Raw genomic sequence first — 18,044 nt, forward strand, 5'->3', positions numbered from 1 at the left:
TAACGACTAATTATTGAGCCTGAGTTTGTTGCACAGAATTCCACGCTGTAGCAGAACCCTCCATTTCCATGGGACAATTCACATGGGTGAAGCTGCTCAGTGCACAAGGCAGAACATGGCTTTTAGTGAAGCTGGACTGAGGGGGTTTTGTAGCCATTTTAACTGTCAGCAACTTCATCTTTATACAAGGAACAGCCATCCTGTGCCTGCCCAGCGGCAGAAAGCTTCTCGCCATCCTGACAGTGCTCTTGTCAGTGACACACAAGGATTCATGCCATATAGGATGTTCCTCCCTCTACTCCTGGTGCATTTTGTTCCATGTCAGCTCAGGAGGAACACCACATTTGTGTACACAATACTTGCAATAAAAACAGTCTAAGTTGTTGCTCCTCAGGCTTCAGCAGGCTTGATGCTCAACAGCCCCATTCCAGAGAGAAAACGGCATCTACAGATCAGCAGTTATCCTGCCCCCAAGGATAGGTCCACCCTCATTGTGCAGGCACAGGGAGCTGCGTTTGCACAGAGGGGAGTGGGAGATGGCAGACGAGGTAAAACTCAAAGCTCCAACTGTCAGAACAAGAGGTTAATTTTGAAGAAGAGTGACTTCACCCTGAAGAAATTAAAGAATAGAACAGAATATAGTGGATTTAGTAAGGGTGATGTGGTATGGAGTGGCTACCAGACATACAATAGGATATATCATTAAAGCTAAAATGACTTGAATTAGAAGAATCCTGAGGATGAAGCCAGTTCAAGGAGTAAAGTTACTTTCAGGTAACTGTGTCCTTCAGTAACTGGTGCAGAACTGCCATTTCCTGGCTATAATAATCGAAGTTGTAGAGAACACACAGCTCTGCAGCTGACTGATGGGCTCCATTTCACATTAACATTACAGGTAGCCATACAGTCTGTCCCCTAACTCCTTGCACACTGCATATGTACATTTCTGGGCAAATGGTATCTGAAAGCATGAGTGTAAGCCGATTCCAGTTATGCTCTCGTGAAATTAAAACTCACAGTACATTTGCCGGATAGACTCAGATGAGGAGTGACATTCATTTCCTAGGAGAGGTTTCTATTCCTGGTAACATCCATATCATATTTAAAATTGGCTTTAGAACTCTAGTTATGAACTAGATCATAGAGACCATTGTGTTATTTCAGTCTCACTTCTTATAGAAAGCACAGGACAATCAAATAGGGCTAAGAAACACAGGAAAACCTACTTCCATCTTTCATAGAGAAACCCCACTTATGCTGCTGTCCTCTGAGAGTGAGGATTTTCTGCCTTAAAACTAGAGGCAGGATCCCCCATGCCACACACAAGCATTCCCTGCAGGCAGCCAACAGGAAGCATGAAAATGTTATTCCAATGTTAAGATCACCAGTTTGCCAGAAAAGCTTACCAGAAGAAAAAGAAACACCTTGTTACTCCAACTGCCCGCATAACATCATTTACTGATTTTTATTAAGTAATTAAAGCAATCTAGCATCATAAAGATGCTTAAATGTAACACGAACTCTGACCCAGCCCCAGGCAGATTCCTGGGCTGCAAGCTGCAATAGGTGGCAGCTGGCTCTGCCTGGTGGGGCTGTCCTCCCTCTTTCCCAGCATCGGGCAATCAGATCCCAGCAAAGCTCTTAGCAATAGAGTCCTCAGGTCTTCTATTTTCGAAGACCTCACAAGCCTTAAAGGCACAGTTTGGGGTTTTTATGACTTTCTGCCTGCTTGGGAAGAATAGCTGTCAAAACTACTTGAAATTTGACAGTAGATGTAATACAGTTTTTTTGTTTGTTTGTTTGCTTGTTTTTTTTTTTGCAAGCAATCCTAAGGCTAGGATAAATGATGACTGGATAAGCATTATGAATCAAGAGTATTTACCAAATTCCTGCTGCATCATTGGGACTAAATGATTGAGCAGTACTGGAGACGAAATGCAGGGCTCTGATCAGTACAGAAAATACAAAGCAGATATGACAGCCCCTGAAGCAGGCCAGAGCTGTTGTGTGGTGCAGAAGCAGCACTCACGGACCAACCTGCAACAGGAGCAGGCCACTGGGACCACCTGCACCACAGTGCTCCTGTCCCAGAGCATGGGCACTAGGACCTGCTATGCCAGGGGAAGGCTTCCCCTTCAAGACAGGTGCAATCCTCTGAGCAGTTTGTACCAAATTATTTTTATCACACTCATTTTCAGATAGCACGTAGGTACTTGAAACAACATTTCATTTTAATGCCACTTGAATGGTGTATTAGTTCATGCTGCGAAAGGCTTATTTATACTGCACGAAGCATTTAACATCTCTATACGTATGTTACTAAATGAGGGTAATAACCAACCATAAAAAATTCTGGCATAGATAACAGGACACTCAGCATAACCCAGTGTTATTTCTCCAAGTGAAATAATGCAGTCACTTAGTGCAGATAAGGAGGAAGCATAATTCAAGGGGCTAAGCATAACTGGCCCAGGAGAACTCCTGCAGCATACATAGATGTTATAAAAAGTATGCTTACATTTCACAAGCAGGAAAAATACAAGGCACAGATCAGCTCCAGAACTTTTGAGCTGAACATCACCCACAGTACTGGGCTTTCCATTTACTCTGATTCATCTCCTCTGACCCCAAAACACTTCTGGAAGCACACTGCAGAAGGCACAATGGCTCAGCCCAGGGATCCCAAGGCAACAGCATGATGCAGATCAGCTCAGTCCCTCATGCAATTCAGCCAGCATTCCTGGGGCCGCATTTCTGAGCACTTCCCAGTTAAGTGTATCTACTCCAGCATTCTCCCTAGTGCATCTAACAGCTCTCACTGGAGTATCATGAAATGTAATATTTGTAACACAGTACTGGGAGCTTGTAAAGTTATTTTGCAAGTGCGGTGTCTTTTTGGTAGGATTATCCTATTATTTTTGCAATGTTTCCTAATGTACTTTTTTCCTCTCTGCCAAGTCACACAGCTTTTTTTTTTTTTTTTTTCCTTGAACTTCTTAAGACATTTCTTGCAATCACTCCAACTTTAAACACTCTTTTCAAACTGACACCTATAAAACACAGGCTTTTACATAGTTTCAGTATGTTTTGGCTTCCTGTATTCATGTACTACTTGACTAGTTTCCAGAACCAAGTTCTTACAAAAATAAAAGTACAAAAATACTGCAGGAAATTCAAATCACTCACAATGAGGGAGGCTGTTTTTCAATTATTGAAATACTTCAAACTTTAACCCTTTCCATTTGGTTTTGGGATTGCACATGAAAATGATTCACAAAAACCCTACTGGAGCGTGCCAAGTTTTACACAAATGCATGAATTCGGAAGCAATTGTGATTCTGGGAATTGTTTGGTTCCCGGAATAATTTAATAACTCTTCAGTTTCCCTGGATGCCGTAAAAGAAGCCGAGCAAAGACACAGAGCTGGGAGCTCCAAATGCTGCAGGCTGGAGAGGAGGAGTGCTCATGGAGGGAATTGTTCATGGTCAGCTCCATGAGAACCGCGTTTCCAGCAGCAGATGCTTTGTCATCACGGGACTGAAAGCCTCCAGCAAAGCCTCAGCCAGGCACAGCAGAATTAAACTGGCTGAGTAGGTGCAGAAGAGCTTAAGGTTGCAAATTTAAGATGTAATTATTTCCAGTATGTTTTAGAGGTTCAAAACATTAGTCCCATTACCTTGCCCATTGCCCAACACGGCCTTTTCCTGTGTTATTTGCTGTTATTTGTTGCTTATGACAGTTAGTAATTGCTTGCCCTAATGAATGAGATAGAGAGTAAATAAGATGTTTCTTTGTTGTATTTATTTAAATAAACACATCCATAACCAAGTTACAAGCATCCCTTTCAATTGAGGAATGCTAACATCACGAGTACTGCAGCAGTCACACCATAACCACCTCCTTTCCCCTACAAAAGAATCTATGGAAGCCTACAGCTAATCAAGACATTCAGTTACAACATGATCACACCAGATACCTTTCTATCAATTTGATACAAAAACACCACAAAAACTGTTTGTCAGCCATATTCTGTGCCAGGCTAACTTAAAAATCCTGACTTTTTCAACTGATTTTTTAAAGATTAATTTCAGACTTTATTGAAAGGCAGCACAAATGAGATACTGTTTTGTTTTATATCACTCATCTGCAAATAACAAAATTCCCAGGTCTAGTAAGTCACTTCCTAAAAGGAATAGACTTTAAAAGAGATTCAAAATATTAAACTAGTTCAATTTCTGAATGGAATCATCATGTGCAAGCAAGGCAGAGACAGGTTCTGGGGTTGTTCTCTCTGTCAGAAACAAGCAGATCAAAACTAAAAGTTCAAATTAAATTGGTATTTTAGATGTTAGGCCAGTGGTGTAAACACTGCAGGGAGTGATTTTAACCTTTTATAATACGTACTCCAGAAGTTCCCCAATAAACGTGCAGACATCTGTCTGATGATTTCAAAGATACTAACAACAGGCTTGCTTTCCTAGTCACTTTTCATAGACTCTTTAGTCTGGGAAATCACAGGTTAAGCACCTCTGCTCTAAAACCACAGCAGAGATTTTTCATATCTAGGGTGTCTGCTTCTGAAATTTCCTCTCAAGGGAACCTGCTGCCTACCAGCAATCTCCACTTGGTGAACTCCTCCCCAGCTGCTGGAATAGGCTTGGTTTCAGCTTTGCTCAGCACCCAAAGAGTTTTACCATCAGTCAGCAAAAGAAAAAGCATTACAAGTCAACAGTATTAATCTCACGATCTCTGAAGGCTGGAATTTATGTTTTTAATTATTTCCCACTTGTTCTCTACAGCCTGCGTGATCCCACAGCACTGGGTGCCAGTCACACCACTGATATATTGACTAATAAACTCCTATGCCACCTGAATCTTGGCTGGAGATCAGTGAACAATTCAGAACAAGTAATACATCTAATAAACTGCTCCACTTTTGTTGTTCATATATTGTGTACTGACAATACAGTTTCCTCAGAGGGAGAGTTATTCTTTACCATTTGCCAAACAAATTGTGCAAATTAGGTTGTTACATAAACTATACCCAAATAACTCTTGCAGGAGATTCTTCATATCCCATTTCTGGTTCCCCATCAGTACCCAATAAAAGCATTGTCTGCCTTCCCTGTCTGGCTAGCAGTGCCCCATCTCTTCTACACACAGTCTACCACATCGTAACTCTCAGGGGCAGGGCCGCTTTCATCATCGTGACCAACCCCAGCATGGTGGCCACATACAAACTGTGCTCTTCCACAGCACCCTGCAGTAGCCAGAAGTGCTCCTTAGGGTAACACCTGTTCTGAGATTACAGACTGTGTGTTAGAAAAGTTTCAGCGGTGAAAATAGAGCATCAGCAATTACTTAGGGACACAGAGCATTGGACAGAAAAAGGGACAATTGGAGATTACCACTGCATTTCCCATCCTCCATGCAAGCTCCTGTGGTGCTGCCCATGTCCTCAGCCCACCCCTTAGAGCAAGAGGCACTCAGAGATCCTCCTTCTGACCCTGAAGGCACTAGTGAGAGGACTCAGACAGTGGCCTCACAGCAGAAAGGACTCATTGCACCAAGCCTCAGCCCATCTGTGGGACACTTAAAACCAGTGTGAGAAAGGAGCACCTCCAAGCAGGGATCCAGGCAGTGGTGGGACAACTTTCTTCTGCAGCAACCCCCATGGCCTGACGAAGCCTTTAGTCATGATGAGGGTGCTCAGAGCAATGGGATGTCAGCCTGCCTCCAAGTCTGTCTCTTTTTTCTTCTGCATCTTTCCTTCTTGCACATAACTGTCTCCACATTTGTTTCTAGGGGTTTTATGACTATAATTCCACCCCACATCCCACTTCACAAAAAAAAAAACAGTCTTAAATCTTAATTGACCATCAGTCAACTACCTTCACCTCTGAGGGACCAGCTGTGTCCAACCTGGGAGCACTAAGCACACAGCCTTTCAACTAAATACTTGCTGTACAAGGTTGGTTATCAGCAATATTTGTTATAAAGTCATTTGTAAATACTAAAGTACATTCTAAGGATACAGTGCCTTTTTTTTCCCTTCAGAAGAACAGACTAACTCTGCAAAACTCCAAATTTTTCACGTCTATCTTTCAAATCATTCTTATTAGGATAATGCTATTGGGACATAAACATGGAAAATAGGGAACTGTGTAGCCTGGAGAAGATCTTGTCACTCTCTACAGCTCCTTGAAAGGAGGCTGTGCTGAGGTGGGGGTTGGCTTCTTCTCTCAGGTAAGAGCAATAGGTTGAGAGGGAATAGCCTCAAGTTGCACCGGGGAGGTTCCGGTTAGATATTAGAAAAAAATTATTCTCAGAAGGAGAAAGCCATTGGCACAGGCTGCCCAGGAATTCAAGGAATTCAAGGAATTCAAGGAATGTGGAAATGTGGCACAGAGGGACGTGATTAGCGGGCATGGCAGTGATGGATTGATGGTTGGACTAAATCATCTTAGTAGTCTTTTCCAACCTCATGGTTGTTCTCTATGATTCTATGAAAAAGTGAGACTCATTGGAGTTATAACAAAAAAGTAGCTTAAGTAGTTAGGACGTTCATAATTTTAAATATTGAAGTTGTTGATTAAAGTAAATGTGTGATTTCCACAGGATCAAAACCAATAACAATGGAGAAATCTGCTGAACCTGTACCAAACAGTAAGATCTGTTCAAATGAAGAAAGAGAAAAATGATCACTGCTAAAGTTAAACCACTGAAATGCTGTCAAAAGGATACATCAGGGTAAGCAAAGTCAGATCCAGCCAGCCAGCATTTGGACATAATTTAAAGTAACATTTGTACTAAGCTGATAATGCCAGGCTGTATACTGCAAAAAGGCAGTGGTTTGTGTTCAGACAAAGCTAGGCTGTGGAGCAAACAAGGCCTTCTTATGTCCTAAACAATACATTTTTGGAGCTGCCAGCAACCTTATCCCCCAAAAATCTCAACTCAGAAACAAAGCAGACCGCTGCAAAATTGCGGCTCTAAATTAATTTTGAGTGGTTTGAGAACATTTCTGGAACTGACTAAAGGAGGCTGTTTTCCTGTGACTCATTTTTGCCTGAACTCTTGCAGTTTCCACATCTTCATCACCCTCCCCCCTACGCTCGTTCGCCAGGCTCTGTGGGTTAAGGACCAGGAATGCATCTCTGTCTACAGCTGCAGAGTTTGCTCCCAGCAGTACGGGAGCTTGCTTCTGCAGTGAGAGCAACAACTCAGCAACACATACAGCCCAGTACTGCACAACAGGTCTTGTGGATGAAGCAGCACTGTCTTTTTAGTCATCACTTTAGCCTGAATGTGGACTGGATCTTCATGGTTTATAAAGCTAAAGTGCAATTCAACCTCCTCCTCCTGAGGTTAATTAAAAACACAGTTGAGCATAAAGCTGTGACAGCACTCAGCTGCAAGTTGTGTTTGTCAGCAGTCCACATCTAGCAAGAGGGACCTAAGAGTTATTTAAGGCTGTGATTGCAGGTAATTACCTTGCCAAGCAGCCAGAGAAAAGCTGATGCTTATTATTCTCACTCTTGCATCATCCAATCTTAATCACCTTTTTAAAAAATGAGTATTGTAAGAAACCAAGGCTCTTCTCTCCCCTCCCCCCCCCCCCCTCCCCCTGTGAACTGCTGAAAAGATTCGGCAGCTCTGCTCTATTTAGGTTCCCTTGGGAACATAGGGCATACTTCCTCAGAGCAACTGTAAAAATCCCACCCAAAGTGTGACAAAGCACATCCCAAGGGCCACCAGCTGCCAAAGGGCTAACGCAGATACATGCCCAGGGCAAATGATCACCATCGGCAGTGGATCTGCATGCATACACTGGTGCATTTGACAAACATTTCCTGAGTGACGTGTCATTGCACTGGTGGTTCTCAGACATTAAGATCAGGAAGAAGCAGAAAGGTAGATATTTTTATAATGCAAGTAATATGTAATTCTTCTACAAGGAGTAGCATACATCACGGCACAAACTTAAATAATCTTAAAATAATCTTTTCTCAGTGATCTCCACAGCCATCTTTTAAAGGTGTTATATTTTAAATGCATTTCATGTCAGTTGAATCCTCCTACTGTAGTTCCCCTTTGAATTCATAGTTCAGGGCTCAGTGGAAATCTTGCTAAAGGCTGATTCAGAGAACAAAGGAATCAGGTTATCACCTTTCCAAAGGAAAGAGAATCCTTGTGATGTGTGCTACACTGCAGCCCAACCGAGCTCCAACAGCTGGACAGTTTTCACAGAAGCCACAACAAGCACATCATGCATGACAAAGTGAGATGCAATTTATGCTCCCCTCTTAAAATCTAATGTGGAATTTCTTTTATCTCGTCTTCATTTATTGCAAATATCCAAGTTATGTTTCAACTGTGGTATATGGGAAGTTAAAACTACACTATTAGAGAAATTTCAGGAAAATAATTCCAGTAGTCCCAGTTTGGCTGGAGGCTGTGAAAGCTGATATGCCCTCCAAACTCTAACAGACACTGTTAACCTCACTGGCTGCCCCTTATCTCCAGCCACAGCCTTGTGGTGAACACTATGGCTAGGATAGCTTCACTACATTTTCCCATCTTACATGAAGGTGTTCTCCATTCTGGCCTTACACATTCTGCTGCTCAAAGAACAGTTTATCTGCCCTTATTTCATCACATAATGCCCTCGGCCTCTGCTCTTACCCTTCTAATGAGCAGATGATGCATGGGCTTTCCCCAGAGAGAAGCAAGCAAACAGACAGGCAGCACCCACTTGCTTGTTTATAACACACATAGGCTGCCTGCTCCGCTAGCAGAGCGCTTATTTCTGTCTCCTTTCCAATGTAATCCAAATTTATGACACTTCAAGGAACTTAATGTCCTCAAGGTTTTTATCTCTCCAGTAATTTAAATGGGAAATTGGAAAAAGTTCAAGAAGTTATCAGGAGCTGAAAGAAAAACACAGGCAGCATGGTCTCGACTATCTCACTTCCTTATGAAAGAAAAGGAGTAAATCCCAGAGAAACCTTACCAAAACCCTGGGAGTTCTGGAAGAATGACTGCTAAAAGCCTGCAGGGATCTGCCTGGTGTTCCCCTTGGGTGTGCAGCACCACAAGGCTATGGGGATCTGGATGCTAGAGTGCAGCTCAGCGGGATTGGCATCAGCAGCATGCGGTGTGAAGAGAAACCTAGGGCTTCCTCCTCACCAGTGCCAAGGCAGTGCAGGATTTCCTCTCTGCTGCTTGCTGCATGGTAGCAGGGAGGCAGGGAGATAGAAGTGTAAAGATATGGGAGACCAGAAAAATAAAAATAACAAAGAAATCTATCAGTGTGCTGCCTCTGTTTGAAAGGAAAGATTTAAATAGAAATAATCCCCAGAAACTACCAAGAGTTCAGGTCATCAACTAACAAGCAGGTTAATTCCTAAGGATTAATGCTTGAAATTATCACTCCTGACAAATGTTTGCTGAACAGGAACGAGTCCAGAATACTCAGCATGAAAGCAAGTGAGAAGTAGTAGTGCAGACAGATACATGTCAGAGATGAGAATTTTAAAAATTGTCAGCTCAACTGCTACCATAATTATAATTTCCTCTCTACCCACTTTATCTTCTCCTTTTTCATTTCCAGATCTTCAGCAGGAGATTCCCTTTGCAGGCTGACACACTAATCTAGATTCTACCCTCACTAAAAGCTGTGCCATGCAAAGTGGAGGTCAGCTGGTATTTGCAGGCAAAATAACTGTAGGCCCTGTTTGGCTGACTGGAATACATTTTGCATCCATTAACCATCTCCCACGATGGAAAGCGTGATTAACTCTATTCCTGATTCCCTGAAACTGCTGGAAAATATCAAGCAGCATTTTCCCTCAGTTAATGATAATTCCTTTGAGTACTCCTGCTGTTAGACATTCTATGAATTAAAATCCACTGGTTTGGTCAACCCATTCATTGCCATTGGAACCATCCTAACAGTGTAAATCCAGTTAATGTATTCCAGGGCCAAACTATATTGCACACTCACTCAAGCTAGTGTACATCCCAAGTGAATCCAAGTGGACAACAAACATTTCTAGTTTTACAGTTGGTGTGCATCAGATTTGTGCTACATGAGCAACATCCATAAGAGTACAATGAACGTAAGGAAGAAAGGTGGAGAAAACAGGGAAAAGGAAATATGGAAGAAAAAAGTTGGTTCAGATTCCACTTCCAAATTAGAAGTTAAACAGGGAGAAAACAATGTCCTGTCTTTAAATTTCAGCAAGCAGAACCAAGCAGTACATGCAAACAAGCATGGGAAAAGATGAAGAGAGGAGAAGGGATGGAAGGAAGATCTAAATGGAAGATCAACAATGGGATAGAAACTATATTGGGCTAACACTGTGGAGTTTCTAGTTTAACTGAAGACCAGCAGTTCAAGATCAGCTGCAAACCCTATTTGAGACAGGGACCCCAACAGAGCCAACTGAGCACGGAAATTTGTACCACCAGTAGTGAAAAATGACAACAAGCAGAAAAGGAGTTAGTCATGGTGTCAGGGCACTTCAGGGAAGGAACTGATAAACCATCTATTTTCCAACTATCTTGTTAGGCTTTTGCTAACCTGAATAATCCTCAGAAATGATGCAAAGTACATCAGCTGGCAGGCTAACAATGAAAGCAAAGAAGCCCAGCAGCTACCCCAGTGACTTCAAATAGCCACAGCCCAAAGGCAGAAATGGATTAATCTAGCAATCAGGAATGCAGCATTCCCCATAAAACTTTCTGTCATTTAGATCAAAGCAAAACATATTTTAAAAGGAAACTGTAGTTTCAGAAAATCATGGCAGATGTTCCTACCACAGCTAACCTGCCATCTCCTTACTTCTCTATGAAGAATACTACTGACAGTTTATCAAGGAATTCAAGTATTTTTCTCACCCCTCAGACCTTCTACTGTTTCTTTTGTGTTAGGAGACAGCATTTCAGTGGCATGTTCTTTAGCCAGACCTGTGTTAAAAAACAGATTCAATGATTCTGTAAGAAAACCAGCTGGATGACTTCAGATTCCCTGACAGTCTGTAGCAATGCAAGGTAAACACTCTTGCAAACACAGGAACCAACACCTACACCAAATATTCAAGTTGTCCCAAGTATTGGGCCTGGATGTACTGGCAGTGGTACAGCTAGGTGTCAGGCTTTTTGTCTTTCTGGTACAGCTGCACTCTGCAAACAATGAATCATTAGGTACAGCCTAATGATTTAGGTATATCAACTCCAAGCTGAGCACCTGTAAAACGAGGCTAAGGCAGGCAGTCATTATGCTCTGCCCCACTTGAGAAGAAAAAAAGTATTTTGACTTTACTTCTTGGCATTGAAACAAACAAACAAACAGAAAACAAACAAAAAAACCCACACAAATCCAAACACTGATAAATGTTAAATCTGGTTTGAGGGAGATATCGATTAGCTTTTAGTATTGTTGCTTAACTGAAAAATCATCTTACAAATCCCCAAACTAAGGTGAAGCTTGCAAGAGCTTCACAAATACCACGGTGATAGACAACATAGGAAAAGGCCACTACGAAAAATAATTACCTGTGGAGCACTGAAGCATGTTATTAATGTTTGGGTAAATTCCAAAGTACTGACTAACTACAAATTTTCAACACTAGCAAGGCTTAAATTAAAAAAAAAAAACAAAAAACTGTGACATCTAAAGTATTGGGATTAAGTGATTAAATGTGTCCACGTAATTACTCACAAGAATGTTTTTAAAGCACCTTCAGCTCTTTTATCAGGCAACAAGGGCTACTTTGCTTGGCTGTGGAAAAAAACAAACACAAACAGCTCTCCTTCATAATTAAGTATTCTCACTACACTCCACAGGTAGACAGGTAAGCAGCTGAGGCAAGAAACAAAATACTGATGAAAGCAAGACCTTTGGGGTTGCTGATAGACCCCATCCCAGGCAGCCTTAGGTAAGTGCCACTGGATGGTTGAGGCTTACAAGCACAACCAGGGGTGCCTGTAGGGGGAATATTTGGAGAAGTATTTTGCAAAAGGACAGGTGTTTTTACTTTTTTTCTTTGGTATTGGAGTTGGTACCTGGTGCTGCAAGCAGTACGGGGACACGAGCAGCAAAGTCTGTGCTGATAGAAAGGTTGCAAAAGCTGACCACGCGAGGGCAGCCAGAGAAGGCATAGCTGTGGTTGCACTACAAAATCTTGCAGGTGACCACAGCTTGCCAGGCATTGCCTGCAACATACTCCTGCTCCCGGCCCCCCTTGGAATAACTCCTCTTTGTCACTTCACAGAATCACAACAGCACAGAATATTCCAAAGTAGAAGGAAACCAGGACAATCACCAAGTCCAACTCCTGGCTCCATACAGCACCACCCAAAATTCAAATCCTCTGAGAGTGTTGTCCAAACACTGCTTGAACTCCAGCAGTTGAGACCTGCACCAACTGCCCTGGGGAGCCTGTTCCTTTGCCCACCACCCTCTGGTGAAGAACCTTTTCCTAATTACCCAGCCTGACTCTGTGCTGTCACAGCTCCATGCCATTCCCTCAGGTCCAATCACCATTAACAGAGTCTACATCTCCATTATTCTCTTTATTTCTTCTTCTTTGTCTCCCTTACCATTTATTTACTGATTCTACATAAATACATGAACTCCTCCTCAGACAGTGAAACATCATCCTGGGGACCTCCAACACGGGACCACCTGTCTGACAAGGACCTGCAGTGCAGTTATCATGAGTTTGGATCCAGTGGATTTTCTCACTGAAATCCTTCAGAGGAGAAGCTGTTATGCCTGGAATCAGATTTGAAAAGCCAGACATACTGAGTAAAAAAATTATTTCTATACTAAAAGTGTCTTAAAAAGAATAAAGCAATAACTAAGGTCCAAGGACACGAGAAGAGAGGTAAAGATTCTACAACAATTTTAAGCTTATACACGTAAGGAAAAAAAAAGAACCAGAAAGGCTCAAACTTCTTTTCCCTTCTGTTAAGTTGAAGGTATTCTCTGTGGATTTGGGTCTCACACCGGTATGCACCCCCTGCCAAAACAGCTAATTTAGGAATAGGTCTATAATTTGAGAATACAAGGGAAAATCCAAATCTCTGCCAAAGCCAATGGCAACATTGCCACAAAGCCAAGATTTTCCTATGGACTTAAATGACAAGGCAGTGAGAATTTTTTCCTTGGGTGCTTTCTCTATCTGGAGATCTAAATTAACAAAAGTTCTTCTCTTATTGAGCTATCATTATTAGATATGTACATTACAAAGAGCATGTGCCTAGATTGCTCATTTCCACCACTGTGGCTATAGAGCGTTTCTACTGACTTAAATATGGAACATCACCTGTATTTGTCAAACACTGTCATCTACCATTCACATAACAGCTATTGCATTCCCATAGGGCCACAGCAGTGCTCGTGCAAGGAAACGAACTCGAAGAAAAATCAGCCATTTAAGTTACAGGAAATATATAGTTTGGGGAAGAACCAGCAGCTTCAAAGATTGGTTTCTCCTCATTACTGACATGATCTCCTCACACAACACCACCTCTCCATCTGAATAACTTGAAAACATGGTGGGTACATCAGCATCTGTTCACCTTCCATCTTCAGTGTCCCTGAACTTCTGCAGGCTGCACTGAAAATGGAGTTCAGCATCTGGGTAATGATCAGATCCATCTCTTAAATTATTCCTTAATCAGAGGCAATATATATTTTTAGGATTGCCTAATTATAACGATTAGAAAACAAAAGACAAGGATGAAATACTTGAAATCATATCACACTGCTGCTTAAGGTGAAGAGGAGACAGCTAAAGTAACCCTAACATTTTTTTCATAGTCTTATTCATCACTGTTGCATCAGTCCAATTGAATGAACAGGTGAGATAAATCAGTGCAAGAATCTTGCTCTAATCTTGGTTTGTAAATAAGTCCAAGTACCTAGACACAGTATGGTTGCTTACTGTATCACAGCATGACACCTTGACATAGCATCAACTATCATCATCCATAAAGTGAGATGTTAGCATCTCCTTTTACAGATGGAGATACGATGTTCTCATAGTCTGCCTTTCAGAAGCAGCCTCTGATAGATGGTGCCAGAGCCAACAACATTTTCTGCACTCAGTTCCTCTGGTCCCACTCCAAACCTCAGCTGTACATGCTCACCAACACCACAGAGCAAACCTGCAGCACAGAACATGGCTCCTCTAAATCACTCTACTACATTAAGAGAAGGAGGATGGCCAATACTCAGCAATAGCCCATTCATACATTGTTTGGGAGTCATTAACTAGGGCCTTCATGTCTGCACGTTTCACTAAGCAGAACTATGCAAACACTTCCAGGAGAATCCAGATCTCAAACTGTGTATGCTAGCCTGGATCAAAACAATATTTACAGGTACACTTGATCTTGAAAATCGAATATTTTCAAGGAGTTTTGAAGAACTTCTCTCACTCAATCAAAAACAACCTCCTGTTATTTAGCCCCACAAGGCGCAACACTGAAGGGGATTGCAAACTGCTGTCACTCCCCAGTAGCAGGGGCAATGTGTCTGGAAGAGGAAGCCAGCAGACTGGGCAGGCAACACAGCGTCACAGAATCATAGAATGGCTTGTGTTGGAAGGGACCTCAAGGATCATCAAGTTCCAAACCCCCCGCAACAGGCAGGGCCACCAACCACCATATCTAGTACTAGACCAGGCTGCCCAGGGCCCCATCCAACCAAGCTTTGAACACCACCAGAGACAGGACATCCACAACTTCTCTGGGCAGCCTCTTCCAGCACCTCACCACTCTTTTGGTAAGGAACTTCCCCCTGACATCCAACCTAAATCTTCCACCCTTCCACTTCAAACCATTTCCCCTTGTCCTGCTATTATCTACCCTTACGAAGAGTTGGCTCCTCTCCTGTTTGTAGGCTCCCTTTAGGTACTGGAAGGCTGCAATGAGGTCACCCTGCAGCTTTCTCTTATCCAGGCTGAACAGCTCCCTCAGCCTGTCTTCTTGTCATGCTTCAGTTTGCAAAGCTATCCCACAGATACAACGCTACTCACCTGCCTGAAAGGAGCCCAAAGATTTGTGGGTCTGACTGCTCTTCTACTAAAGCCAGTGGTTCTTTTTAATGACTATTAACTGCAGAGGTAGAAGCATACGTGAGTCTAGGATTCACTGGTGACAGCCACTGTATCTGAACAACAGATACTAGTGCTAAGTATAACAAGAAATCTCCTGGCACATGCCATTCCACATGGGCCTCTCACTCATCCTGCGCTCCCAAGTATTACTGCCATAGTTACGAGAAGGCTTTCAGCATAGCACATCAGTAAAAATGGCTATTCTATCTTTTTAATACAAATAAACAAGCACCAATTAAGAATAAAACAAGCAACCTGAAACTTGGTATCTGATTTCCAAGCAAACTACAACATCATGGATGTAATTTCTTCTTGTGATTTCCCTCACTGTCCACTAGTACATTACTTCATGCATTTGTTCCATGAGATTTCAAGGCTGAGGTGGCAACTTAATCCTCATCATACTACAGCCAAAACATGAATTCCCATGAAATCCCTTGCTATGAAGAGCTTCCTGTCAGGCCCAAGTCTTCTGGTAGGCATAACATAAATAACATCCTTGTATTCACACACATGACAAGTCAGTCCTGCCAAAAGGAAACTAACAGGCCCAGATCATATTAAAAATAACCCTAATCTTCCTCAGAATACAAGCACTGTATTAGAGATCAGAACAGTCTAAGCTTTCTGTTCAGACAGATAGAGACATTGAAGATTGCTTATTAACCTTATATAAAGTGTCAATGAAAATGCCCTTCTCTGTCAAACAAGTTTACTACCTTATTTTGACATTGAGGTGTGGCGATTTCAGATAGTATGAATGGCCAGAGTTCACAACTCTATGAGTTATTCAGTTGTAAGTCAGCATGCTGCTGAGTCATCAATTTTCATAGAAGGATATCATCTACTTATAACACGTGTGTATACAAATATTACTATATAATTAGGCACTGACACAGCTGCCCAGAGAAGCTGTGAATGCCCCACCCCTGGAGGCATTCAGGGCCAGGTTGGATGGGGCTCTGGGTTCTTATCTGGTGGGGGCAACTTCAACTATGGCAGGGAGTCAGAACTAGGTGGGTTTTGAGGCCCAACTCAGGCCATTCTGTGATTCTATGATTAAGTGACAACAAGCACCTTATTTGCAATAGAAGCTGTAGTAAAAGATGAAAGATAGCTATCCTTCTTGAAGCTGTGATGCAGGTGCTAGGCTTGGAGCATCTACCTATATCACACAGGTGTGTATTGAAGTACAGCTGCATCCTGAGCCCAAGCATTCAGAGATGTTTTTCAGGATGATGTGAGAGCCACAAAGAACTGGAGGGAACAAAAATGGCTTACCCAAAAGGAAAGGCAAGACGTTCTTGTCAGTTAGGCCAGTGTATGAAAGTCAGAGAGGACACATGCATTGGGAATGGTTCACAGATGTGGAAAACTTGTGACCAGGATGGGAGGAAGAGAAGAAACTGAAGTACATAACAGAAGAAAAGAATCGAAACCAACACAGGAAGGGACAAACATGCAGCACCGCACCCTGAGAGGCTAAATTCTATCTTCTTTGGGAGTTCGAGGGCTCGGGATCTGTTGATTCACAAAGAACATGGAAACAACACTGCGTGTAGGGAAGAACTGTTTTATAGAGAGCCCATCAGCTGTGTCAAGTTCCACTTCCTGGCAGTTAGTTTGGAGGGAACAATGCTCCCATGACTCACTACGAGTTTGCTTCTTGAAATAAAAGTTGCCAGGGGACTGCAGCGGGTTACATTTCCTTACTTTCTTTACACACTTGGCAACCACAGAGGCCATGCCAAGCCAACACGCATTTCAACTGCCCACAGATTTGAGACACTTTTAGAAAACGAAGCAGAACATTTGAAAGGCAACCAATCAGCTTGTAAAGTTTGGCTGCGTTTTTCAAATTCCTTCTTCAAAAAATTGCCACTGCGTACAGAGGCTTTCAGATGGCCCACAGAGGGCTTAAAAGTGGCATCCAAAAGCAGTAGTAGTAAGGAGCTGGTCTGATCAACACAGTGATAATATTTTTCATTAGTGATAGAAGAGAGCAAGACAACAGAGAAGGGAAGCAATGCACTGCTTTAACAAACTGTGGAAGCATAATCTTGCAACCCTCATTTTTACAATTAATCACTGACTCCTGCAGGTTTCACTCCATAAATGTATTTGAGGAAAGCTATTTCTAGGAATAAAGTTTCCCAGAACTAAGACTTAAGTTCACACGAGTCAAACCGATAAGCACATGGAAATAAACACAGCGGCAGAAAAGGACATGGGAGAAGCCAAAACCTTACTGCACATCGAGTGGGGGTGTAAAGGCGAGGGCAAACCGGGACCCTCCTCACTACTCGGGACAGTGTTGTGTTAGAAGCCGGGGGAAGGGGATAAGAACGGGAACAGAAAGCGTGGGCACAGAGCGCCGCAGGAACGTGACAGCCACGGCGAGCAGCCGGTTGGCAGCGACAGCCCGACACCTGGGTGAGAAAAGTTGCAAGCCGCTGCTCGCGCTCTTACCGAGCTGCTCCTCGTGGAGAGATGCGGTTATTTTCTTGTTTAACCGAAAGGCATTAAATAAGAGGCTTTACCCGCCCGCTTACTCCACTGGGGAGAAGCGCTGCAGGGCCCGCAGCCGCACCGTCAGCCAGAAGCTGCGCCGCGGGGACACCGTTAGAGCCGCACGGCAGGTTGCCGCAGCCGCCCGGGCGCAGGGTTGTCCTTGCCGCTCTGCGCTGTCAGAGAGCCTCGTCCACCCCCGCCGGGACGGGACAGGACGGGACGGGACGGGACGCGGGGGCTCTCCCGCAAAGCGCAGCCTCACCGTTACTCCCCGCAGCCCGAGCAGGCAGGCCCGCGCCCCACTCACCGCCGCGGCACCCGCCGCCGAACGTCCCTCCGGGGCCGCGGCGCTTCTCTCTCCGCTGCTCCCGCTTCGCTCTCCTTCGCTCGCTCACCCTCGGC

At 43.2% G+C, this 18,044-nt stretch overlaps 1 protein-coding gene across 5 annotated transcripts in view; it reads right to left on the reverse strand.

Annotated features, from left to right (window-relative positions):
- Positions 1-18,024, reverse strand: part of SYNE3 (spectrin repeat containing nuclear envelope family member 3) — a 60,154-nt gene extending 42,130 nt beyond the window's left edge. For 4 of the 5 annotated variants that reach the window (XM_042813270.1, XM_042813269.1, XM_042813271.1 and 1 more), the window contains exon 1: positions 17,950-18,024. The gene's annotated coding sequence lies outside the window, so the exon portion shown is untranslated. Of the gene's footprint in view, positions 1-17,600; positions 17,620-17,949 lie in introns of those variants that run through there. The other variant, XM_042813272.1, reaches the window with a different exon arrangement.
- Between the last annotated feature and the right edge of the window lie 20 nt (positions 18,025-18,044).

This window comes from Centrocercus urophasianus, unplaced genomic scaffold (assembly GCF_019232065.1).
Source record: "Centrocercus urophasianus isolate 14NV4802_14NV808 unplaced genomic scaffold, USGS_Curo_1.0 seq_14, whole genome shotgun sequence".
Taxonomy (NCBI): Eukaryota; Metazoa; Chordata; class Aves; order Galliformes; family Phasianidae; genus Centrocercus; species Centrocercus urophasianus.